A 27,286-nucleotide genomic window follows, 5' to 3' on the forward strand; every position below is an offset into this window, starting at 1 on the left:
GGGACTCCCACACCAAACGGTGTGAGGTCTAGTTGGGACTTCATACCAGGGTGATCCCCTGAAAGTTGGAGAGTTTGGCACCATCAACATGTTCCTTCTGTACTTGCTGATAAAATCCTACCAAAAATCAATCCTCTTCAAGCTCCATCAGTTTTTCGAGCCATTCTTCCAAGGCCTCGCGATCCGCCATACCTATGGAAGATGCTATGCGCAAACTAGGCACAATATACTCCATTGGCATTCAACACCATATACCAATATGAACAGTGTTTTCCCTATCAGCTTCTTGCAAGTAGTCCTGTAAGCCCATAGTATTGTAGGTACACGCACATCCTAGTCATTTCGCTACGTGTTGCAGATCTTTGTCAGCACGTTCTCCAAAATCTTGTTGAAGGCTTCAACAGTTCCATTGGCATGTGGGTGATATGGTGTACTTTTCTAATGGTAGACTTGGAATTCTTCTGTCAACGCACTAATCATTTCGTTCATAAAGTGCATACCCCTACCACTCATCAACACTTTCAGGCAGCCAAATCTGGTTAAGACATATTCAAACAAAAACTTTGTTGTTGTAGCCCCTGTACAATCCTTAATCGGCTGTGCTTCTGCCCATCTGGTGAGATATTCCGTCGCGGTGATGATATAGCATGCACCAGTTTTCTTCCCTGGGGGCTGAATTGGCCCAACGAAATCAATCACCCATTTCTTAAAGGGCTGCAAAGATTCTTGAGGTTGTAATGGAAATTCATCTCTTCATGATGGTCTGCCAGTTCTTTGACATGCATCGTCTGCCTTATAATACACCTTAGAATCCTTATGCAGCGTTGGCCACCATAGACCTGTGTGCAAAATCTTCTATGCAGTTGCCTTTCCTACATAATGACCTCCCATGGCCCCTCCATGAGCTTCAGCGAGAATTCTATCCCTCTCAAAATATGGAACATATCTTCGCAATATTTCATCCGCACCCATCTTATACAGATGTCCCATAATAACTGAAAAATCTATCGCGCGCACTACTAATTCCTTCCTTTGTTGACTCATATACCCTCTCAATGCCATCTTCGTAGTCAAGAAGTGAATAATATCTGCAAAATGATTATCCTCTATGCACACTACAAAGAGTTGTGCATATAGTAACCCTTCGTCCAGATTATTGGGCTCCTCTCCTATTTCAATCCACGACAGATGGTCAAGCCCTGCATTTAACCTCCCTGGGTTTACAATTACTTCAAAGTCATACTCCTGGAATAGTAGCAACCATCTGCATATCTTCCACCCTGACACAGGCTTATTGACCAGGTATTTCAAGGTAGAATGATCTGTGTACATTTTGAAATGTCTGCCTAACAGATAGTGCCTGAATTTCTATAGCGTGTATCCTTCATGCTCAGTTGTTGAATAATTCTTCTCAGCCTTCGATAATTTCCTACTCGTGAAGGCTATAGGATGGTCCATTTATCCTTCACTGGCCTGCGTTAACACTGCACCCAACACAATGCAAAAGACATCCACATGTACATGAAATTCCTTTTTCCAATCAGGGAATACCAAGATCAGCGCAATGACCATCTTTTATTTCAATACATCTAAGTTGCATTGACATTCTTTGTCCCAATAGAATGTTGCATCCTTCTTTAGTAGTTTCTCCATAGGCGAGGTAATTTGAGCATATGCTTTGATAAACTTTATGTAATATCTCGTATGTCCCAGCATCACGTGCAACTTCTTAATGTTCTATGGAGCCTCCAAATTCACAATTACTACAATCTTTGCAGGGTCCACCATCAGCCCTTTCTTGCACACCACGTGACCTAGGAAGATTCCAAAGGGAACACTAAATATACATTTTTTTAAGTTCAGTGCGATCAAGTATATGTGACATGTATCCAACATCTGGCGTAGACTTGCTACATGGCACTTTACTAATCCTAATATTGTCTAGTCATCAAAGTATACTTTTAGGAACTTATGAATTAACTCTTCGAACGTTGCGATGACTACACGAGAAAATATCGCATGCGCATTCTTGAATCCAAACGAAATCATAGTATACTAAAAAAAAACCCCACTCCATTGTGAAGGTCGTTTTGCTCCTATCCTCGGGTGTGATCTTAATCTGATGATACCCTGAAAACCCATCAGTGAACGAGTAGGCCTCCTGCCCTCCAACGTTGTCTAATACTTCATCGGTAAATGATGTCGGGAATGGATCATGGACACACGCATCATTAAGCTTCTGCAGATCTATAAAAATCCTTATCTCGCCCCTCTTCTTCTTCTCCTAAACCACCATCGGGCTCACCCAATCAGATTCCTCAATTGGTTCTATGATGCTTGCTTCCAACATATTATCCAGCTCTAGGCGAACATTTTCCTTGTATTTAGGATTAAGACGATATGGCCTTTGTTTAATAGGATTCACATCTAGCTTCAGAGTGATATTCATAACGCCCAAATCTCTAAATATGCCCTCCAAATCCGAAAACTTGGTAGGGAAGAGATCTTGATATTCACGGAGTAACTCGGCAACTTTATCCACAGGAGCGTCATCCCAATAATCTCCAATCTTTGCAAACTTTAGTTCTGCTTCAATGCCAATATTTACTTGCTTTGTCTTCAATGGCACGATGATATCTGGGTTGTCTATTTGTGGGCCTTCAACCTCGCGCTGCCCTTCTACCTCAGGAATATTAATGTTTCTTGTATTTCCATCCTCCTCTTCAACGGTCACATTATAGCATTCGAAGGCATGGTGCAATTGGGTGCTCTAGACTGGTTGGATCCATTCCATAGGTTCTTGCAGCATTCTAAAGATAACTGCCTTAATCTCCTATACAGCTTCATCGATGTGGTTGAAGTCGTCCTTGAAGTTGAAGGTCAATAAGAATCCCTCCCTCAATATATCCCACTTCGCGGTGCCATGGCGGAGCTCCGTTTCCAAATACCAATTATTGGGAATTATATCCAAAGTATGGAAAATATGTGTGCCCACTTTGGCTGCGGCTATGTTCCCCATGATTTAGTCCATTTTTCTAAGTGATCACGTGGATCATCCTTCCTGCTATATTTCTCAATCAATCTAGTGTTAGGACGCCCAAACCATAACCTCATCATTCTTTTGTAATCCCGCCATCCATCAAAGCTATCCTTGTGCATACCCCACCATCGTGCGGCTGTAGCGCGTAGTGCCAAATCTAATTCTTGGAAGCGGTGATCCTTAGGGACTTCACACTCAAATGCATCCAAAAACTTATCCACGTCAATTAAACCATCATAATAGGGTAATTTCCTTACCTCCGACAAAATACAGCACAGCGACTTCATCATCATATTACATCACATCGTGGATACTTCATGCAAACAATTCTGCCAATTCTCCAACTCTTCATCTAAATTAGAGGTGCAGGAACTCTCTCAATCCCATTCAATCTGTCCATCTGTCGTCAGATTGATCCAGTCCTAGTCTCACACTGTTCTTTTATAGATTTGATCCAGTTCATCATCGTTTTCTTCATAATCACGAACTGGCTTAGTATAGCGTGCCCCTTCTATAGGGTCCAACGGTACTATAACCCGAAGCAATTTCTTTTCAAATGACATTGTCATCCTTTTCATATTGATGACCCCACTCATGTCAATGGCCCAGTCGATTCCCAGGAGTACGGGGTATAGATTATTGTCATGAACGATCTCTATGACTTCAAAGTCATCCATCGTTCTCGCATCTTCTATATCAATTACTACTCCATATAATCGTCCCATAGGGATGATTTTCTAATGGTTTGCCCTTTTGAGCTGAATTGGAGACCACTACAGTGTAGGTCACCCAATTCTTTCCCATTTTTGTTTTGGTAGTACGTTCGCATCGGACCCCAGATCCAAGATGACCTGGTCCATATCATAATCTCCTATCTACGCGGTGAGCCTCATCTCGCGCCTTATTCTTACCTTATGTTTGCCAATTTTTCTGACCACCCGGTGTCCATCAGGGACCTTCTCTTTGCTAGTGCATTTGTTTATCAAATCCTGCAGGCCTCCCACAACTTTTCTATCACGTAGCATTTTTATGCAGGTCTCTAAAAACGTAGTAAGCACAAAGGGGTCAACCTCTACAGGCACGCTGGTTTATTGCACCTTATCCTAACTTCTTGAGGTGGATGCCTCAGTGAAGCCTTTCTTGCCTCCATAAATGTTTCCTTCACGCCATTCAGATCAAAACCCATTTCCTTCTCTAGTGCCTTGTAGACCCTTCCATCCTCTTCGGGCTATTTACCCTTATCATGGCCAGTTGTTATTCCACTTCTCAACACTATATATCTTCCTCGTGGGCTCAACTATCATCATTTGTAATTTTTGCGTAGGCTACAGTTTCTTCTCCTACATCTTAGCTATCAGCATCGGGAATTCTTCTATAGTATGGTCAAACTGGCTGCATTATTGACATGATGGTCGTGTCTGAGTCTGACAATAACACGCGTAGTGCCCTGGCTGCCTGCAGTTGTAGTAGATGACCTGACCACGACCTCTACTAGGCCCTCCTCCTCCACGGGGCCATCCTCAACTCTGCGCATTCCTCTGGCACTCTGCTCTGGAGGCTGAGTTTCTACTTGCATCTGGTATGTAGGTGTCCTTTCCATCATCAACTCATAGCTGCGGCAGTGGCGCTCATCATGGCCCACTGATTTGTAGAAGTTACAGAACAACTAATGGGGTGTCTAGACGAAATTTTGAATTAAATGACAATTATATGTCGCGTGTTGTCCAATAACTTGTTAGATAGTGCACCATAGCGCAGCCCCCATGCTAAACCCTGTTGGGACTTCTGGATTCAGGGGAATTGGTCCCCCTCCTGTAATATAATTCACATATACGGGACAGTAGTCTTTATCGTGCCCCTAACTATTTAACTTCAGACACCATATTTCCACACACACCTCGGGTTTAGTCTCCTTGTCTTTCTTCAAACTATGAAATTCTAAGCAGAGGCTTTGTGACTGAGAATGGATCTGCTATACCCCCAAGGTTGCATCCTGAATAGGCGTTGCATGCAACCTCATCATGATTTCCAAGGCTTTCGCCTGTGTTCCTATCTTCTCTTGCGATAGAGAAATTCCCAAGTGGGGCAGAAGTGAAGCTATAAACCACTCGCAATGCTAACCATCTGTGAGTTGCATGTTAGCTTTTGAATTTGACACTTCAACCTTTGATCTAATTCCCAAGGTGTCTCATTGACCCTCATCATGATTTCCTTAAATCCAACTACTAACTACGAGTCAGACTTAGGCTTACTAAACTCCTTGTTTAAATAAACCTTAGTCTCATCTAGAAATGCCAGAGGATTATCATAAAAGCACTTAATATACCAAGTCAGCACGCAATTTTGTAGAGTAGTAACAAATTGTGCCTTCTTTATATTATCATCAGTAATCTGCTACGCGGTCCACATAGCATTCGCAACAAACCAAAATTTCTCTGTATCTTCACTCCCTATGCCTTTGAAAATTGGAAACTTCATCATGTTCAACATGTTGGATGGTGGTGGTGGCGGTGGAGGTGTGGGCGAAGGTGTATGCGGTGGAGGTAGAGGTGGAGGTGGAGTGGATGGATGATTTACTCAAGGAATCCCTTGAGTGATTAGCTAAACAACGCTTCGTGGTGGAGTTCGTTCCGCCCCTTTGTCGTCACTTAAAGGAGGTCCAAGCAAGGGACTATACTCTGGTCTTGATCCTTCACAATTTCTAAAGAATCGTCCACTTCACATAGTTCCAAACATCAAGGTAATGACATCACCTATTTTTCACACAACAACATTTTAATCCAAGTATTTAATGACCTTAAATAGTTACCTCGCAGTCCCTTGAAAAATAGCTGCTCTGCTTCACTATAGCTGATTGAGGTATCAACTGCGAATTCTGTAACAAATTCTTCCAGAATCCGATTGAGCCAATGATCAAAAACCCACGCGATCTTGTTTTCAAAAGATTCTGATCATCGCACTAATTCAAGAGTCCACACTATAGGACTATCAAGCTTCCACCTTCCTTGGATGTCTGTCAATTTAGCCAACCATTCATACAACTCAATGGGGAAGGTGCAGAACAAGATCTCATGTATTTCTGTATACAAATACCTATTCAGCCACTCTTCTTTTGATAGGTGCAGATTCCTGTTTTCTTGCACTGCGAACTCGTGAATCTTCCGATCCAACCAATTTTCAATTTCTTTCTTGGTTAGATTCCAATGATGTGACATCACACATCTCTTTCAAGCAGATGCTGATCTCGGTAATGTAACCATTTGTTAGCTTAGGGGGTCCTGACCCAAGTTCAGAGTTAGTTGCACAAACCAACAAATCCCTACACTACTGGCCCTTTCGGCAACAACCCACGTAGCGCAGGCTGCAGTCTCACCCGAAGCAGTATGGGGGGATGCTAGAACCAATTTTCTGCATCCAAAGACTAGTGTGATGTCTTTTAGTGCCTCATATCTGCCTTCACACAGATCTATACACTCTTAGGTCCCATTGTTGCAACTTTGTCCAGATGGTCTTTAGACCTTTGTGAAGGTCTACGATCAGTCTTTGTAGACCTTTAACAGTCAATCTATCTACTTACGTGCATCAGAAAATAGTCTTAAATTAGGGTTCATGTAGATTTACTTAAGTTATTAGTAAACATCAGAGAATTCATCAGAGTCTTTGTGAAATTACATAAACGTGCTTGCGTATATCATTTAACATTTATTCAACAGATTCACGCAACATTCAATAAATATTCCATAAATCACGTTATTCATAGACAGCACATATCATTAACAGAAATAGAGATAACATAGATATACACGGGTATTCTTCGGTAACTATCTTTATTGATCTTCAATTCAGATTTACAAACTCAAAACTACACTGTGCACTCAGCTGTGAACTCTACCTAGGCCTCTGCGCACTCAGCTGTAGAGCCTTTCTTCTCCTATCTGACCCATTTCTCTTCACTATCACTTCTCTTCTATTGACCCATTACTTCTCAATTCTCCCAAAACATGCCTTAGACTCTCTAAGACACAACTATTTATAGCCTTTTTTTGTATAATATCATGGTCCGTGGACCATGGGTGGATCTCAAAATCAACTCAAACTTTACATAAGACAATGGGCTAAACCCTTTTGACTCCTAATCATCTACGCACTCCGCATCCACAAATTATGGAGACTTTACATTAATTACAAAAATGTATCAAAAATTGGGTTATTTTAACTCCAAAATTGACCCAAGGGACCCCATCCCAATGGGCCCCCAACACAAAGATCATGACTCACCCTCGAGTAACGCTGCCGATGCTATGATCTTACTACAAAGATCTCCCAACTCCACCTGGATCACTACAACTTCGGCAGTGCTCTGAGTTGTTGTCTTCTTGACTTCCTCAACTAATTTTTCTGTAGCTGGTCCTTCTACGGTCGGCCTCATGATATGTTGTGTCTTATGCAACCCTTTAAGCTTATCTTAGATGGTTTTCGTGACTTGATGAGCCTCTTCCAACCATGGTTTCAACCTAGCCTTCAGCAAGGTCTCCTTTTTTCTACGCTTCCTCCACTTGTACTAGGATTTACTTTCCTTCCTGCAATTTAGCAAGGTGCTACACTGGTGCTATGGAGCACGCAGTTTCCCTGACTTCATCATATTTTTGCTACAGCTCCCTGACCTCAGTGTTCGATGTCTACAAGTTCGGATCCTCCTAAAGTTTGTTCACTAACTCCATTGCTTTCTCGAACAATGTCATGTAGTCAGCGACTGTGGCATCCACGGTGGCCATTCCTTCCTTTATCACGGCTTTGTGCTTCTCCCGGACCTGAGGCGGAGTCGTGGGCTACAACTTTAATTACAACTTTGTGATCTTCATGTTGAGTTCAAACTGAACTCGACCAACCTCTGCTTTGGCTTCGCGCACCTGAGTAGCCATTTTTCTGAAATTTTCTTCTAGTTGTGCATCCTCTAGGATGTGAAGTTCAAGCACTAACTTGCATGCCACTGCTACTGCTGAATCCAATCGTGAAATATGCGCGTATAGCATCTCCTTCTCCTTTAGAACCTATGTCTTTTCAGCAAACAACTTCTTATTATTGACTTATATTTCACTGACAGCACTGAGTGCTCGTTGTTCCCTGATTTGAAGCTCTTTTACAACTCCCTATAGTAATTCCTACAGTGAATCAAGTGATATCACAGCAAGGTTCAGGCCCATTATTGTGACCTTTTCAAGGAGGGCATGTTGTTCCTCAGTTTCAACACAGACTGAACCTTTAAGCAAGGGGAAGACTCTCACATCCTATGGTCAGGCCATCTCTGCGACCGTACTTTTACCCCGTGCCAAACTTCCTTGTGTGTCGCTCACTTTCCCGACATCTTCTTGGATCTTGGTTGCTTGGAGAAGCAACTCTCAAAGATCCTTTTGAACTCCTCCCAATCTCTGCATGTACTATTGTTCAAATTCTTGCACCACTTCTATTGCAATGTCCCTGACTTTATCAATGATCTCATGAAGATTTCTTTTTCTTAACACCATGGGATCAACCTATGTTTTTTGGGATTTTTGCTTTTTCCGCGATCCACCTTACTACTCCAGGTCACGCCTTTTCAAGATGAATGGGGTGCGCTACCCTTCCTTGCCTCCGCCGCCTTGCCCTGTAACTTCTTCTATCTTCATTTCCAGCAAAGGTGACTTGTCACCTTTCTAGGACTCACGTCGGTCTTTGTCCGCCTACTCCTTATTAGTGTGTTCCTTCTCAACATGAGCCTTCTCTATTGTGTCCTTATTTTTCGCGGCCAAGTTATGCACAACCTACTTAGCTGCCTCCTTCCTTTTCTTCGCGGCAGAATTCTCTGCACCTGTGTTTGGTCCTATAGCTAAGTCTGATGGGGTGCACCACTCTGCATACCATCTCACTACTACCTCCTGCACATCTATGTTTGTTACCAAATATGGCAAGTCATGCCACTTCTACTGTGGAACTTTCCGCGCTTGGATATACACCCTGTGCAAGTCAGCCTTGAATGTCACGTAGGCTGACAGCTACATGAACAAGGTTGGGGACAACCTCGGACATTGGTTAATGGCCATGCGGAGACTCAATTCTATAAGGACCTAAAATATATTCGTTTCTGTAACTCACGCGGGATGCGAATTGCACTGCCTCCAGCAATCCTTCCTCAAGTGGAGGAAATTGGTTGTCCTTCGGCAATTCCGACCTAACAAGCACAATCGACAACAAATGCCAAGCATATTGAAACAACTTGGTTTCATCCTGGGCCTCTCGGTAGTTTGCTAGGAACTCCTGACACAGGTATCTAGACCAATTAAACTATATGCCCTTTGCGCATTGTGCATCCAGGGAAATGCTGACACCGAAACTTCATCAACGCAGCATTTCTCCATCACCTTCCCTACTAAAATTTGGGTGGCTAATTAGACAATTGGGTCTGTGATAGACATGACAGAATACCCTCACGACTTCTTCATGAGGCCGTAATCTCTCTTCATTCTTTCGGTGAGGTGCTTTTCCCCCGTCTTTCCGCCAAACTCCTTAGTCGCGTTCAAGCCTTCATATGGCAGGAGCGTGATCCTATGAATCAACATGTCGGTGATGGGGATAGGCCCTCCTAGCCATAAACATCCATCGTGCACCAAAGTGAGCAGCTGATGCACACAGATTGTGTTAATGGGGTGTGGTGGTAATGTGGCACCCACAAGTTGAGAAACCCTGATTTCTCGACACCACAGACCCATTCCTCCATTTCTAGTGTTGTAACACCTGTCTCTTCATAATAAACTCTCCTCATATATTTGTCTGTCACCAAGTGTGGGAACTTAGCGTGATCCGTGAGGTCCCAATCCTCCATTTTCAATAGTGGGATCTGCATGAGCCGAGGACCTTCAAACAGGACCTACTCAAGTAGCAGGGGCGTGGAGATGGTAAAATTTTTAGAATTTGGGTCCTTCATGACCTTTGTTTTTCCCTTCCACTAAGGGATATAATCAGGTAGCCTTGTTATGGGATCCTTCCCTTCAACGTCAATGTCTTATGTTCCTTGGCCTTCTTCCGCCTCCAGGTCCACTACCCTCTACTTATGTTTCATTGATTGCTTATCTATCTTTTGTGTTTGTGTCACGGTATGCTTCCTTGGGGAAGGGTGTACTTGCACTGGATTTTTCTGCTTTTCCTTTGTTTTTGGTTGCTTCTCCTTCATGGCAGGTTGTTTGTCTTTTTCCATGATCTGTTTTAGCCTAGGTGACCTCGGCATCATGGGCACCACAAGTGTAGCTTATACATTGGATACTTCTGGTCCTGAAGCTCAAATATAGCTGCTTCCAAACTCAGGGCTTCGATGAGGTTGGTGGTAGTCATCCTCTCCATAAACAACTCACAGGCTTCAAGAGAAATGGTGGTGTGTGCCAGGAATTATTCCCAAAACTCTTGGCTCATAGGCGATAGACAGTGAATTTCAACAACAATTCTAAGAATGCAAAGTGTTCTATGTTGGACCGACATGCGTAATTTATGAGTTTTGAATTCAAATCTGACCATTCCCCCAAATTTTGACAATAAATGTTGTTTTGGCGGCAGATCTTCAATTTTTTTTGCCTTAAATGCTGCCACCACGCTCCTCTTAACCATCTTCTGGCCATCAAGTCATAAATAGTGACTACAATGGTAACTTTTCTATTGTGCTTCACGACACCTCCCTCCATGGCACAACTTCCTATGCACAGCTTCCTGGTTTGCAACTTCATTATTTTTAGCACAGCCCGCCTGCTGCATAGTCCTCCAACCTTGGCAGTGTAGTTTATAGTATCGTGCTCCCTTGCAACTACCTGGAGCACTAAGACTATCCTGTCGCCATATAATTATTGTGTAGGATCTCTTGTATACAACAACAATCAGCTCCCATTCACTCTTCCCAAAAAAGGTTCCCCATTCATCTTCGTGAGCTGAACTATGCCTCCATCTGTAATTTCTTTGATAATATATGGCCCTAGCCAATGCATCTGGAATTTTCCTGGAAACTTAACGAATTTACTATAATATAACAGGACAATATCATTTACCTTGAATTTTTGAAGCTTGATGTGGCGATCGTGTCGTGCCTTCTCGTGTTCCTTTTGTAGTTGTTGATGAAATCATGTCAAAAATCAATCCTCTTCGAGCTCCACAAGCTATGCAAGACATTCTTCCAAGGCATCACGATCTTCCATACCTGTGAGAGTTGTTATGTGCAGACTAGGCACAATATACTCCATCAGCATTACAGCTTCGACACTATATACCAATCTGAATGGAATTTTCCCTGTCACCTTCTTGCAAGTAGTCCTATAAGCTCATAGTATTGCAGGTATGAGCATATCCCGGTCATTTTGTTGCACGTTGCAGATCTTCGTCAGCGCATTCTCCAAAATCTTGTTGAAGGCTTCAATAGTTCCATTAGCCTGTGGATGATACGATGTACTCTTATGATGGTAAACCTGGAATTCTTCTATCAAAACACTGATCATTTCAATCAGAAAGTGCATCCCCCTGTCAATCATCAGCAATTTCAGGCATCTAAATCTGGTAAGACATATTCAAACAAAAACTTTGTTGTTGTAGCCCCTGTACAATCCTTAACCAATTGTTCTTCCGCCCATCTGGTGAGATATTTTGTCGCGGTGATGATACAGCGTGCATCAGTTTTCTTCCCTGGGGGTTGAATTGGCCCAACATAATAAATTGCCCATTTCTCAAAGGGCTACAAAGATACTTGAGGTGTAATGGAAATTCATCCCTCCGTGATGGTTTTCCAATTCTTTGACATGCATTGCATGCCTTATAATACACCTTGGAATCCTTGTGCAGCGTTGGCCACCATAGACCTGCACGCAAAATCTTCTACGCAGTTGCTTTTCCTACATGATGACCTCCCGCAGCCCCTCCATGAGCTTCAGCAAGAATGCTATCCCTCTCAAAATCTGGCACATATCTTCACAATATTTCATCTACACCCATCTTATACAGATGTCCTACAATAATTGAAAAATCTGCCATGCGCAATACAAATTCCTTCTTTTGCTAACTTATATACCCTCCTAGTTCCATCCTCGCAGTCAAGAATTGAATAATATCTGCAAAATTATTATTCGCTACGCACACCGCAAAGAGCTGCGCATCTGGCAACCCTTCCTCCAGATTATTGGGCTCCTCTCCTGTTTCGATACACGACAGATGGTCAAGCCCTGCATTTAACCTCCTTGGCTCTACAATTACTTCAAAGTCATACTCCTGGAATAGTTGCAACCATCTGCAGATCTTCCCCCCCCAACACAAGCTTATTGACCAGGTCTTTCAAGGCAGAATGATCTGTGTACATTTTGAAATGCCTGCCTAACAAATAGTGCCTGAATTTCTGCAGCGCGTACACCATGGCCAATCCTTCGTGCTAAGTCGTTGAATAATTCTTGTCAACCTTCCATAATTTCCTACTCGCGAATGCTATAATATGGTCTATTTCTCCTTCATTGGCCTGCGTTAACACTGCACCCAACGTAATGCAAGAGGTATCCACATGTACATGAAATTCCTTTTCTCAATCAGGGAATACCAAGATCGGTGTGATGACAATCTTTTCTTTCAATACATCTAAGTTTCACTAACATTCTTCGTCCCAAGAGAATGTTGCATCCTTCTTCAGCAATTTATCCGTAGGCGCGTTTAATCGAGCATGTGCTTTGATAAATTTTTTGTAATATCCCATATGTCCTAGCATTGTGCGCAACTACTTAACATTCCTTGGGGCCTCCAAATTCACAATTACTGCAATATTTGCAGGGTCCACCATCAGCCCTTGCTTGCACACTAGGTGACCTGAGCAAGATTCCAAAGGGAACACAGAATATACATTTCTTTAAGTTCAGCACGATCTGGTATCTACGACACGTATCCAATGTCAAGCACAAACTTGCTTCATGGCACTTTACTAATCCGAACATTGTCCAATCATCAAAGTATACTTCCAGGAACTTATGAATGAATTCTTTGAACATTGCAATGACGACGCGAGAAAATATTGCAGGCGCATTCTTGAGTCCAAACGGCATCATAGTATACTGAAAACAGCCCCACTCTGTCACGAAGGTTGTTTTGCTCCTATCCTTAGGCGCAATCTTAATCTGATGATACCCTGAAAACCCATCAGTGAACGAGTAGGCCTCCCACCCTCCAACGTTGTCTAACACTTCATTGGTAAACAGCATCGGGAATGGATCATGTACACACGCATCATTAAGCTTTCGCATATCTACGCAAATCCTTATCTTGCCCTTCTGCTTCTCCTCCTGAACCACCATCAGGCTCACCCAATAAGATTCCTCAACTGGTTCTATGATGCCTGCTTCCAGCATCTTATCCAACTCTAGGTGAACCTTTTCCTTGTATTTAGGATTAATGCAATATGACCTTTGTTTAATAGGCTTTGCGTTCGACTTCAGAGTGATCTTCATAACCCCAAATCGCCAATTATGCCCTGCAAATCCAAAAACTTGGTAGGAAAGAGATCTTAATATTCGAGGAGTAACTCAGCAACTTTATCCACAGTAGTGTCATCCCAATAATCTCCAATATTTGCAAACTTTGGTTCTCCTTCAGTGCCAATATTTACTTGCTTTGTCTTCAACGACGCAGTGATATCCGAGTTGTCTATTTGTGGGCCTTTGACCTCGCGATGCACTTCTGCCATAGGAATATCAATGTTTCTTGGATCTTCGTCCTCCTTTTCAGCAGTCACATTATCGCATTCCAGCGCATGGCGCAACTGGGTGCTCTAGTCTGGTTGGATCCATTCCTTAGGTCCTTGCAACATTTTGAAGATAATTCCTTACTCTCCTTTAGGGATTCATCGATGCTAGCGAAGCTGTCCTCGATGCTAAAGGTCAATAAGAATCCTTCCCTCAATATATCCCACTCTGTGGTGCCATGGCGGAGCTCCAAGTATGGCAAAATATGTGTACCCACTCTGGTTGTGGCTCTATTCCCTGTGTTTAGTCCAAATTCTAAGTGATCGCGCGGATCATTCTTCCCTCTATATTTCTCAGTCAATCTGGTGTTAGGATGTCCAAACCATAACCTCATCATTCTTCTGTAATCCCGCCATCCATAAAATCTATCCTTGTGTGTACCCCACCATCATGCAGGCATGGCGCGCAGTGCCAAATATAATGCTTGGAAGCGATGATCGTTAGGGACTTCACGCTCAAATGCATCCAAAAAATTATCCATGTCAGTTAAACCATCATAATAGGGTAATTTCCTTACCTCCGACGAAACATAGTGCAATAACTTCGTCATCATATTACATCGCAGCGTGGATACTTCATGCAAACGATTCTGCCAATGCTCCAACTCTTCATCTGAATCAGAGGTGTAGGAACTCTCTCGATCCCATGCAATCTATCCATCTGTCATCAGATTGATCCAGTCCTAGTCTCGCATTGTTATTTTATGGATTTGATCCAGTTCATCATCGCTTTCTTCATAATCGTGGACTGGCTCAGTATAGTGCGGCCCTTTTGGAGGGTCCAACAGTACTACAACCCGAAGCGATTTCTTTTCAAACGACATTGTCCTCTTTTTCAAATTGATGACCTCATTCATGTCAATGGCCCAGTCAATTCCCAGGAGCACAGGGTATGGATTATTGTCATCAACGATCTCTATGACTTCAAAGTCAGCCATCGCGCTCGCACCTTTTATATCAACTGTTACTCCATATAATCATCCCATAGGGGTGATTTTCTGTTGGTTCGCCATTCTGAGTTGAATTGGAGACCACTATAGTGTAGGTCTCCCCATTCTTTCCCATGTTTGTTTTGGTAGTACGTTTGCATCGGACCCTAGATCCAAGATGACCTAATCCATCTCATAATCTCCTATCTCCGCGGTGAGCCTCATCTTGCGCCATGTTCTTGCGTAATGTTTGCCAATTTTTTTGACAACCCAGTGTCCATCAGGGACCTTCTCTTTGTTGGCACATTTGTTTATCAACTCCTGCAGGCCTTCCACATCTTTGCTATCGCGTAATAGTTTTATGCAGGTATCAAAAACATAGTAAGCACATAGGGTTCAACCTCTGTAGGCACATTGGTTTCATGCACCTTGTCCTGACTTCCTGAGGTGGATAACTCAATTTCTCTTTTCTTGTTCTCTATAAATGTTTCCTTCATGTGATTTAGATCAAAACCCATTTCCTTCTCTAGGGCCTTGCAGACACATCCATCCTCTTCAGGTTGTTTACCCATATCATCACCAGTTTTTATTCCACTTCTCAACACTATATTCACGTTTTGATCTTCCTCACGGGGCTCATCTCTCATCATTTGTAAGTTCTACATAGCTTCTAAGGTTGCACTTTCTTCTCCTACATCTTAGCTATTAGCACCAGGAATTCTTCTATACTATGGTCAAAACTGGTTGTAGTATTGACATGATGGGCGTGTTTGATTCTGACACTCTCGCGCGTGGTGCTCTGGTTGCCCGCAGTTGTAGGAGATGACTTGACCAAGACCTCTACCCGACCCTCCTCCTCCTCTGCCCCATCCTTGACCCTGATAACCTCCCCATTTTCCTTCGACACTCTGCTCTAGAGTTTGAGTTTTTACTTGCATCTGGTATGTAGGTGTCCTTTCCATCATCAACTCATAGCTGCGATAGTGGTGCTCATCATGGCCCACCGATTTGTAGAAGTTATAAAACAAATGTTGTGACGTTTGGATGAACTTTTGAAGTAAATGACAATTATTCGTCTCTTGTTTTCCAACAAGACAGATAGTGCACCATAGGCAGCCCCCATGCTCGGCCCTACTAGGGTTTCTGGCTTCAGAGGAATTTGTCCCCCTCCTGTAATATAATTCGCTTATACAGGATAGTGGTCTTTATCGTGCCCCTAGCTCTTGTACTTTAGACACCAGAATTTCGCGTGCACCTCAGGTTTAGTCTCCTTGTCTTTCTTTAGAATCTATAATTCTAAGCAGAGGCTCTATAATTGAGAGTGGATCTGTTGTACCCCCAATGTCGCATCCTGAATAGGCATTGCATGCAACCTCATCACGATCTCCAAGGATTTTGCTTGTGTTCCAATCTTCTATTGCGATAGAGAAATTTCCAGGTGGGGTAGAAGCGAAGCTATAAACCACTCACGACGCTGACCATCTGTGAGCTGCATGTTAGTTTCTCGAATTCGACACTTCAACCTTTGATCTAATTCCCAAGGCGTCTCATCGACCCTCATTGTGATTTCCTTAAATCCAACTACTAACTCTAAGTAAGACTCAGGCTTACTAAACTCATTGTTTAAATCAACCTTAGTCTCTGCTAGTGATGCGAGAGGATTATTAGAACAATACTTAATATACCAAGCCAGCATGCGATCCTGTAGAGCGGTAACCAATTGTGCCTTCTTTATATTGTCATCAGTAACCTGCTGGGCAGTCCACACAACATTCACAACAAACCAAAACTGCTCTGTATCTTCACTCCCTACGCCTTTGAAAATCAGCAACTTCATCATGTTCGCCATGTTGGATGGTGGTGGTGGAGGTGGAGGTGTGTGATAAAGTGTATGCAGTGCAGGTGGAGGTGGAGGTGGAGTGAATGGATGATTTACTTGAGGAATCCCTTGAGTGATTAGCTAAACAATGCTTCGCGGCAAAGTTTGTTCCACCCCTTCGTTGTCACTTGAAGGAGGTCCAATCAAGGGACTACACTTTCGTCCTGATCCTTCACGATTTCTAAAGAATCGTCCACTTCGCGTAGCTCCGAACATCAAGGTAATGGCATCACCTGTTTTTCACACAATAGAATTTTAATCCAAGTATTCAATGATCTCAAATACTTACCTCATGGTCCCTTGAAAAATTACCGCTCCGCTTCGTTGTAGCTGACTGAGGTATCAACTGCGAATTCTGTAACAAATCCTCCTAGAATCCGATCGAGGCAATTATCAATAGCGCGTGTGATCTTGTTTTCAGAAGCTTCTAATCTCCGCATTAATTCAGGAGTCCACTCTATAGGACTATCATGCTTCCACCTTCCTTGGTTGTCTGTCAATTTAGCCAACCATTCATACAGCTCAATGGGGAACGTACAGAAGAAGATCTCGTGTATTTCTGTATACAGATACATGTTCAACCAATCTTCTTTTGACAAGCATGTATTCTTGTTTTCTTGCGTTGCGAACTCATGAATCTTTCGATCCAACCGCTTTTCAATTTCTTTATTGGTTGGATTCCATTGATGCGACATCACACATCTCTTTCAAGCATATCCCGGTCCTGGAAACGGAACCATTTGTTGGCTTTGGGGGTCCTGACCCATGTTCATAGTTAGTTGCGTCAACCAACAAATCCCTACACTACTGGCCCTTTCGGCAACAACCCGCGTAGCGCAAGCTGCAGTCTCACCCTAAGCAGTATGGGGGGATGCTAGAACCAAGTTTCTGCATCCATATACTAGTGTGATGTCTTTTAGCGCCTCAAATCTACCTTCGCACAGATCTATACACTCATAGGGCTCACTGCTGCAACTTTGTCCAGATATTCTTTAGACCTTTGCGAAGTTCTATGATCAGTCTTTGCATACCTTTAACAGTCAATTTATCTACTTAAGTGCACTAGAAAGCAATCTTAAATTAGGGTTCGTGCAGATTTACTTAAGTTATTAGTAAACATCAAAGAATTCATTAGAGTCTTCACAAAATTACATAAACGTACTTGCAATATCATTTAACATATATTCAACATATTCTCGCAACATTCAATCAACATTCCATTAATCACATTATTCACAGGCAACATATATCATTAACAGAAACAAAGATAACACAATATACACAGGAATTCTTCCGTAACTGTCTTTATTGATCTTTAATTCAGATTTACATACTCAAAACTACCCTACGCACTTAGCTACAGGGGTTCGCGCACTCAGCTGCAGAATCCACCTAGGCCTTTGTGCACTCAGTTGTAAAGCCTTTCTTCTCCTATCTGACCCACTTCTCATCGCAATCAATTCTCTTCTATTGACCCATTGCTTCTCGACTCTCCCAAAACATGCCTTAGACTCTCTAAGGCACACATATTTATAGCCTTTTTCGTATAATACCATGTTCTGCGAACCATGGGTGGATCTTAAAACCAAATCAAACCTTATATAACACAAGGGGCTAAACCCCTTTGACTCATAATCATATATGCACTCCACCTCCGCAAATTGCGGAGACTTTACATTAATTACAAAATTGTATCAAAACTTGGGTTATTTTAACCCCAAAATTGACCCAAGGGATCCCATCCCAACACATGTTTTGTCGACTTGTGTTTAGTCAATGGTTTATACACCAATATGTAGAGTACATGGTGATGTTCACATGATGTGACATTTTTTGGTTTGAAGAAGCAAAAGGAAGAGGTCATCAAGTTATCTTATTGCATGAGTGTTTTTCAAGGTTATTGGTGTTTCTTGTGACAAGATGTCGCAAGATTTTGGAAGGTCCATGCTTGAGGAAGAGGCTCATGATTAGCCTTCATTATCAAATCATGACATGAGCAGCATGGTAATACTAGAGGATGATGGAATCAAGAAGTGAAAGTGGACAAAAATGCCAAAAAAATTTGCACCCATTGTAGACCATTTGATGTGTTAATGCCAAGAAGCGAAAGAGATGGTGAATGCATTCTTCCAGATGTGGAATTCGAAACCATGGAGGTAAAATAATGGTCATTTCTTTTCCTATTATTACTGATATTGGAACTCATTGTTGTAGTTCACTCAGATGGGCTTAACTTGGAAAAGTGGTTTCCAAGGAGAAGCTTGCATCGAATGCATGTGTTGCAAAGGAGGAACATGATTCTCAGTGGGAAGGCCATCAGTCAGCTTTCCAAGCACCGAGGGATCGCTTTGGTACAACAGGGTGTTTAATCAACAAGCAGCCAACAAGTGTTGGATTGGGTCAACAACAAAAGGAGAACATTGGTTGAATTGTCATGCCATTTGCAAGGCAAGGCATGTTAGTGAACCCAAGTAGTTGTCATGAGATTTTTCCAAGTAGAATCAATTAATAGAACTTTGGAAGGATAAGAGTATTCACCTCTCATCAAATAACCAGCTTTTGTGGGTCCAAAATCCTGTCAGTGGGAAGGAGTGATCAAAATCTAGATTAGTGGAAAAAAATTTCTCAAAAATCAAAGTGCTAAGAATCACTCAAAACCTAAACAACTGCATCCATCTCAGAGATACGATCCCAACGCAACTAGTTTCACTCAAAACAGAGTTCGTATGAGAAAGATAGAGGCTTCTGTCTGCTTTACCAAATATAAGAATTTTGCAAAAACAAAAGTACAATCACTGCCCAGTCAGTAGTCCGTACTGCTAACGTGGCAGGTGACTGTGCAGGTCAAAGGTTTGGTCAATGGCTAGTGAGTTCATTCCAAGTGGCACTTTTTGAATGGTCAACAGTTTGATGCATTGATTTTTCCTTATTAGACAAAGGGGGACCAATGAGAAGAATACATGTGGCAAGTCCAGAGGCCACCACGTGTCCCTCCCCAAGGCCCTAATAGCATCGATGCACTATGACAAAAGTTATTGGTAGGTCGACAAAGTCGAAACCGCGACCTTGCCCGCACGAACCCCACACATTATCATTATGTCACGCCATTGTTAATTAACATACAATGGTTACAATATGTATTTCTTGTGGTGTACATGGCAGTTTGGGGGAGGAAAGGGCTAGCCCCCCCACATATGACCGACATTGTAAAACCAGGAGCCAACGCTAATGCTAATAACGTGTTTAATCCACTAAGTGGAGATTAACATTAATTAAACCCTGCTTATCCTTTAATTAAAGCACGATTTAAGTTGGCGAAAGTTTGGCAAGTCCGATAAATTCAGAATTTGCTCCAAATTTGGCAGGGTTAACTGGAGTTTCTCCAGATTTGGTGGAGTTTTCCTAGGGAAAACTGAAGAGACCATAACTTCTTCTAAATTCGACCAATTTTGGCTCAAAAAGAGTCATACCTAGATTATTTGGATGCTCTGAACACAATGGAATAGGTTGCAGAGGCAGAAATACACTTTTGTATGTGATTTTTCTACGTTGGAGTTTAAGGAAGCCTAGGGGCACCAGGAGTGGAGGTCAAGCCTATATCAACTGAAGTCCAATTGCATAGCTTGGATAGTCATTTTTTGGGGTTTTTGGGTCTTCTGAATCTAATGGAGCAGGTTGCAAAGTCATTGGAGCACTGCAGGTGCATGTAATCAGAGAATTGACCATTAATCCAAAGAGGGCCTATCCATTGAAGCAGGTCTAAGGAGATGTAGCCCAGGAGGGGTGAACTCCTTTATCATCTTTGTGTTATGAGTTTGCTATTTTTTATTTCTCTGCATTTTGCTTGTTATATATGTGTTTTACACGGCTAATTAACCTCATAAATTGTTCATAAAAGGCACTCAACACTTGACACATAATTTCTCACATTTTGGTTAATATGAGACGATCCTAAACACATTTGTTTTTAATATTGATGAGGGAGCTTACATTGCATTAACAAGTTTGCCCAACATTCAGATCAGTGAACAAGGTACTTATTGGACCGATCATGTTGATGGACATGGAGTAGGAAATGCAGGTTATAAAGAAGAATCTCAAGGCAACACCGGATAGAAAAAATAGTTATGCAAATCAAAATAGGGTGTTCAAAGAGTTTTATGTTGGGGAGCATGTGTATTTACGCATCAACCCCAAGAAAATATCTTTGAGGATTGGTTCATGTGCCAAGTAGGAACCACGGTATTGCGGCCCTTTCAAGATCCTTGAGAGGATTGGACTAGTTGCATATCGACTTTCAATGCCTCCAATAGTGAAACTCCATGATGTTTTCCATATTTCATTGCTTAAGAAGTATATAAAGGATGTTGATCATGTTATTGATTTTTCTGTATTGCAGGTGGAGCAAGAAGGAGAGTTCCAACTAGAGCCTCAGTGCATATTGCAGCGGAAACATCTCATGCTTAGGAACAGAGCCATAGAGAAAGTTAAAGTGTAGTGGAAGCACTTTGGGCTTGAAGAAACTACATGGGAGATGGCAGATTAGATGCAAGCCATATATCCTTCATTGTTTGTCGGTTGAGGAAAAGAAATTTTGGCTTGATGTTGGTTATGTTTGGCATATTTTTAGCTGATGTTTTGATATTTGTATATGTATATATATATATATGGATGTAAATACCACCATGAGATAATTTATAAAGCGGTATGGGTGTCATGTCATTATGGTTATTATATTGTCATGTTGTCATGATGTTTTAATTTTGAGCAAGTTCTTCATTGTAAATACTGCGACGAGCTAAGTTATAAAGCTCCATATGCAGTATGTTTTCTTTTCAATGGTTTTGTTGAGGTCTTGGTGTGGTTTAATACTGAGGATGGTGTTCCCCAAGGGGGAGGATTCTGTAACAGCCCTGGTGAAAGTTTCATGTAATAAAAGTTAATAAAGGAAAAATAAGACCACGGTTAAGGGACATTTATTCCAAACTTAATGTTGGGAAAATATATCCTAGCGGGCATCACTAAATGAGTGTTTTGGATAAGGATTTGTCAAAGGCTAAGGCTAAGGCATTAAACAGCGTTAAAAGGCAAAAAAGGAATTTTGGCACATTTATTTATGAAAGTAAAGGAAATTAGGAGAAAATGAAGGTAAAAGGTCACAGGTTGGATGTGAGGAGGAAATTGAAGGAAAATAATGGAAAACGAAGATTAGAGGCCTCATGCATAAAAAAGCTTCTGAGGATCAATTCATGGCTTTTGTCAAGTTCAAGTTTGGAGCTCTCTCATTATTCTCTCTCTCACTCACTCTCTTGGTCACTTAGAGTTTTCTTGGAGCACTCTAGTTTGGAGAAAAGGAAAGGGAAAGCAAGGAAAGGAAAGGAAAAGCAAGCAAGGATCAAGGAAAGGAAAGAAGGACTCAAGCAACTTCAGCAGGAATACTTGCAGGTAACATTTTGCATGTGTGATTTCCTAGCTGGTTTGGACATGCATGACTTTGCATGTTGGTGTATGGTTCTCTTACTATCGGTGGCATGGTTTTGTTGGGTTATGACAGTGGATTTCAGCCTAGTCTAGCCTTTTTCTAGATGCCATGGTATGTTGGGATGTTTATTTTTGTTTTGGAACTTTGGAATTGTCGATGGATTTCGGAATCCAGGGCGGAGGTGGTATCAAGTTTCATTCCCAAAGGCCTAGGAATCCCTTGACCGGTTTGGCAAGATACACAATAAATCCTGAGGGACAAGTCTTGGTTTAGGGCCTAGTGATCTGGGTTTAGATTGCGATAAAGCCTGAGAGACAAGGATATGGAAAATTCCTCAATTACAGTGATGGATTCTGAATGGCATTCCAAGTTTTTTTCAGTTGTGGTCAGGGCACTAGTTTTGGTGTGATCCGGTTGTTTGAGGGTGAAGGTGGTTTAACTTTTGGATTCCCTTGTTTGTTCTTGGATTGGTTGTTCTATGAGATCCCACATTCATGCTTGGAATATGGCACGTAGGTGACTGGTAGAAAGAGAGATTTGGTTCAGCCATGTCTATGGTTGGGTGGTACGTGGAAGTCCTGAACCTGGTCAGATTTGCCTATGATGAATAAAACATAAGCTCTTACTTTTGCACTTATATATATGTCGATTTAATGGTTGTCATATCTCTAATATTTATATGGTTTTATGCTGGTTATAAGCATGGTTGAATGACTCGTTCATGTCATGGTTATTTCATATATTTACTTGTAACTAATAAATGGATGGATGCAAGAACTAATTGATGGTGTAGTAGTTCAATGGAGGAGGACGTGATCCTTTTGATTATGTTACATAAGTTGTTTCAGTCATTTATGCTTTTTCTTGTATCATAGACCTGTAGGTTACATTGATGCCAAGTATTTGACAGAATGTCAGTCCCAGTTGGGGATGCTCAGGCCTAGTCCTGAGGGTGATTTTCTATTGGTCAACATTGTTATTATGTTTTTAATGAATTCTAGAAGTTACAACAAGTTCTGGGAAAAGTCCAGGATTCTTGGCTAGAATAGTGACTTAATTCCCAGGATCGTTGGCACGGAACTGAAAATTATGGTCCACAGTCGTTGGCAGGCAGGCTTGTGAGAGTGACTTTAGGTTACTGGCCTCTCCCTTTCCCATAGCATGAGAGCGACTATGGCCTGAGAGCTGCAAAATAGTAGTAGGACCCAGGGACAGGTTGTTTAAGTGGATAACTTACCTCCTGAGGGTTTTGTTGATGATGTTGGATGACTGTATGTGATGTTCCTTAGATTCCACTTCCTTTATGTGACATAGGAGATTGAATCTGATTGTAGTAACATCTCTCCTCATGTTTACCCCGGTTGGCATGGTTACTTTGGGTAGATCTGGGAGGGGGTGTTATAAGGTCTTCTTGATGTGAGTTGCATGAGTGAATGCTAACCACGAACAAGCTCCAAAGAGGAGAAGGAAAACTTAAATCCTTTTATCCTGAAGCAGAGCATGCACCACGAAGACAGAATATGGCAGATGAGAAAGCTCAAATGGAGGAAGAGCGAAATTATCACAATATCTTCTTCACCATGGAAGAGAAAGTTAACAAGTTGTTTACAAAATATGAGAAGACAATCAAGCCTAAGAAGAAAGAACCAGATGACCATGCCTGAGTAAATCATGAAGGAGGAAGAGGAGAGCCTATATAACCACCCTCTCCATACTCTAATGATAGTTATTCTTCTTCTTCTTCTCATCACTCTAACAGGCATCATAGGAATACATCTAAGAAGCCATTTTTTAATCTAGATGTAAAGTTTGATTTGCCCACATATAATGGAGAATGTAATGTAGAGAAACTAAAAAATTTCATTAGACAGATCAAGGTTCATTGCCAGATTCAACAGATCAAGGAAGACGAGGCCAATATCTAATTATCATCTCTTCAGCTAAGTGGCACCGCTCTCGTCTGGTGGGAGAGAAAGTTGTAGAAAAACAGTAAAAACTTGGGTAATCTCTTTTCTTCTTGGTCCAATTTTGTTTCTACATTAAAAGATCAATTTTATCCTTTGGGTTATCGACAAAAGTCTTTAATGGAATGGAGATATTTGAGACAAGGAAAGGATCACAATGTACAAAGATTTACATAAGAGTTTAGAAAACAAACTTTGAATTTGGGTATTTCACTTGATTCACCAGAAACTATAGCAAAGTATATTCGTTCTTTACATAGCTACATCATGCATTCTTTGTTGTTATTTGAGCCTACTACTATTGATGCGACCAATGTGAAGGCCATTCACCTTGAAATAAGGGGCAAGAATGATAAATAAGAACAACTGAAGAAATCATGTTTCAAGCCTCATAATGGCAAGTTCAAAGGAAAAGGCTAGGGAAAGGACAAGAAGGAAGCTACAATCAAGAAGGAGGAAGGAGAAAATCCATCTTGCACACATTGCAAGAAGGAAGGCCATAATGATGAACATTGTTGGAAGTTTCATTCGGAGTTGAAACCAAAGATATTTGGTGGGAATAACAAGAAAAAGATAGTGGAAACCATATAGCAGGACCTTGGATCCGATTCTGGTGACGAGACACAGATCACAGCAGTGGGCATACAAGGTACTATTTCTCTTCATGCTAATGAAAATTCTAATTTTCATGCAAGTACAAGTTTTTCAAATGAGTCTCTTGTTAATGAATTAAATAGGGCTGAATTGTTCCACATTAGAGTCGTAATGAAACATACTAAAGTGGAAACCTTGCTTGATCTGGGCTCACAAGCAAACTTGATTTCAGAATCCTTGGTTAAGAAGTTAGGGTTAGAAACCAAGCCTCATCTGAAACCCTACACTCTTGGTTGGGTGTGTGTTAAGGCCAAATTACTTGTAACCGAGTAGTGTAGAGCTAGATTTGTGATTGCATCCAAACTAGTAGATGAGGTTGATCTTGATGTTTTACACTTAGACACATGTGGTATTGTATTGGAGAGTCCATATTTGTATGACAAGAAAGGAGTTTTCTTTTGCCATGAAAGCAAGTATCATCTCATGAAATATGAGGTTGAATACATTGTTAGAGCTCATCATGCCAAAATGACTACCAGTCTTGTAAGTGCAAGTTACATGAAGAGATTGATCAATTCCAGCAAAGGGTGCATGCTCATGGTTGTGAGAGAAAAAGATGCAAAGACATCCGAAGATTTCTAAGGTTTTGATCCCACTCACAGAAAGGAATTGTTTGAAATTTTTTCTAACTATAATGGGATTTTTAAGGAACCAAGTGGGCTTCCTACAAAGTGTGAGATCCAACATGAGATTCACTTGCAGCAGCATGCTCCTTTACCAAACATTGGTATGTACAGTTTGTCAACCAATGAGATGGAGGAGATAAAGAAGCAAGTACAAGAATTTCTAAACCAAGGGTTCATAAGGCAAAGTTCTTCTCCATGTGTCCCACCCATCGTGTTGGTGTCAAAGAAGGATGGCACATGGAGGAATAACGGTGAAGAATCAGTACTCTCTCCCTCGCATTAATGATTTATTAGATCAATTGAAAAATGTTGTATATTTCACACAATCGGACTTGCGCAGTGGCTATCATCAGGTCAGGTTTGTAGAACATGATGTATGGAAGACTACATTCAAGACAAAACTGGGGTTGTTTGAATGGTTGGTGATGCCATTCAGACTATCTAATTCTCTAGCCACATTCGTGAGGGTGATGAATGATATTTTCTGACCTTTTCTTCATGATTTTGTACTTGTGTATCTTGATGACATTCTTGTTTTCAATATAACATGGGAAGATCATGTTAAAAAGGTGCTTGATGTTTTGCAAAAAGAAAAATTGTATGCCAGAATGTCAAAGTGTGAATTCGGTAAGACCTCTTTGGTTTACTTGGGTCACATTATCGGAGGTGGACAATTAAAAATAGATCCTTCTAAAATTGATGTGATTGTAAAGTGGCCTAAACCCACCAATGTTACAGAGGTTCGTATTTTTTTGGGTGCAGTACAATATTGAAGAAGTTTCATTGCCAACTTATCTGTCATTGCATCCACCTTACATGCATTGACAAGTGTGAAGCAAACCTTTCAGTGGGGAGGAAAGAAACATAAATCCTTTGATACACTAAAAGAGAATATCAATACCACACCATTTTTGGCCTTACCTAACCTCTAGCAACCTTTCGAGATTGAGACATATGCCAATGGGTATGCCATGGGAGAAATGTTGATGCAACAAAGGAAACCAGTATGTTACCATTCAGACACATTCTCCCAAGCTATTGTGAACTATCCCACATATGACAAGGAGATGTATGCCTCAATTTAAAGCGTGAAGAAGTGGAAGCACTATTTTATTAGAAAGGATACCATCATTCACATAGATCACCAACCCTTGCAGTACCTCCAGTCGCAAACCAAGATCAAACATGCACATCATTTCATATGGATGGGATTCCTCCAGTAGTTTCATTTGGTAATAAAATACAAGAAGGGCACCAATAACAAAGTGGCAAATATTCTTTCTCATCCTCCTATTTTTGCATCTATAGTTTTGAAAAATGCTTCTTTATATTTTGAAATTTATGTTGAAAAATATGTTGATGATGATGATTTTAAGGATATTTATGCAAATTTGACTTATTGATCGCATGTGGATAAATACCATTTGTGGGGAATTTTTTTTTATCACCTTGGAAAACTTTGTATCTCCACCAATGAGAGAATACATGTAATCAGAGAGGCACATACCTCTCCCGTGTCATGTCATTTTAGTGTAGGGAAAACTTTGTGTCATTTGAAGAGGTTGTGTTATTGGCCTCACATGAAAAATATTGTGACTCAGTATGTAAAGGGATGTGTGTTGTGTTTAGTTAGCAAGCCCACTAATATAAAATTGGGGCTCTACACACCACTCCTTATTCTGAGTCGTCCATGGGAAAGTGTGTCAATGGATTTTGTTGGTGGTTTGCCTTTGTCTAGGAGAGGTTGTGACTATTTGTATGTCATTGTGGATTGATTTAGAAAATGTGTCTTAATACCTTGTAAAAAGTAGGTCATTGTAGAGCAGACTGCTCATCTCTTCTTCCAATTTGTATGGTTCCACTTTGGGTTGCCCACATCCATTGTGTCTGATCGAGACTCTCACTTTCTTGGAGAATTTTAGATGATTT

The sequence above is a fragment of the Pinus tabuliformis genome, chromosome 5_2, assembly GCF_031772625.1.
Source record: "Pinus tabuliformis cultivar Carrire ecotype Pingquan chromosome 5_2, CPIR1, whole genome shotgun sequence".
NCBI classification, from domain to species: Eukaryota; Viridiplantae; Streptophyta; class Pinopsida; order Pinales; family Pinaceae; genus Pinus; species Pinus tabuliformis.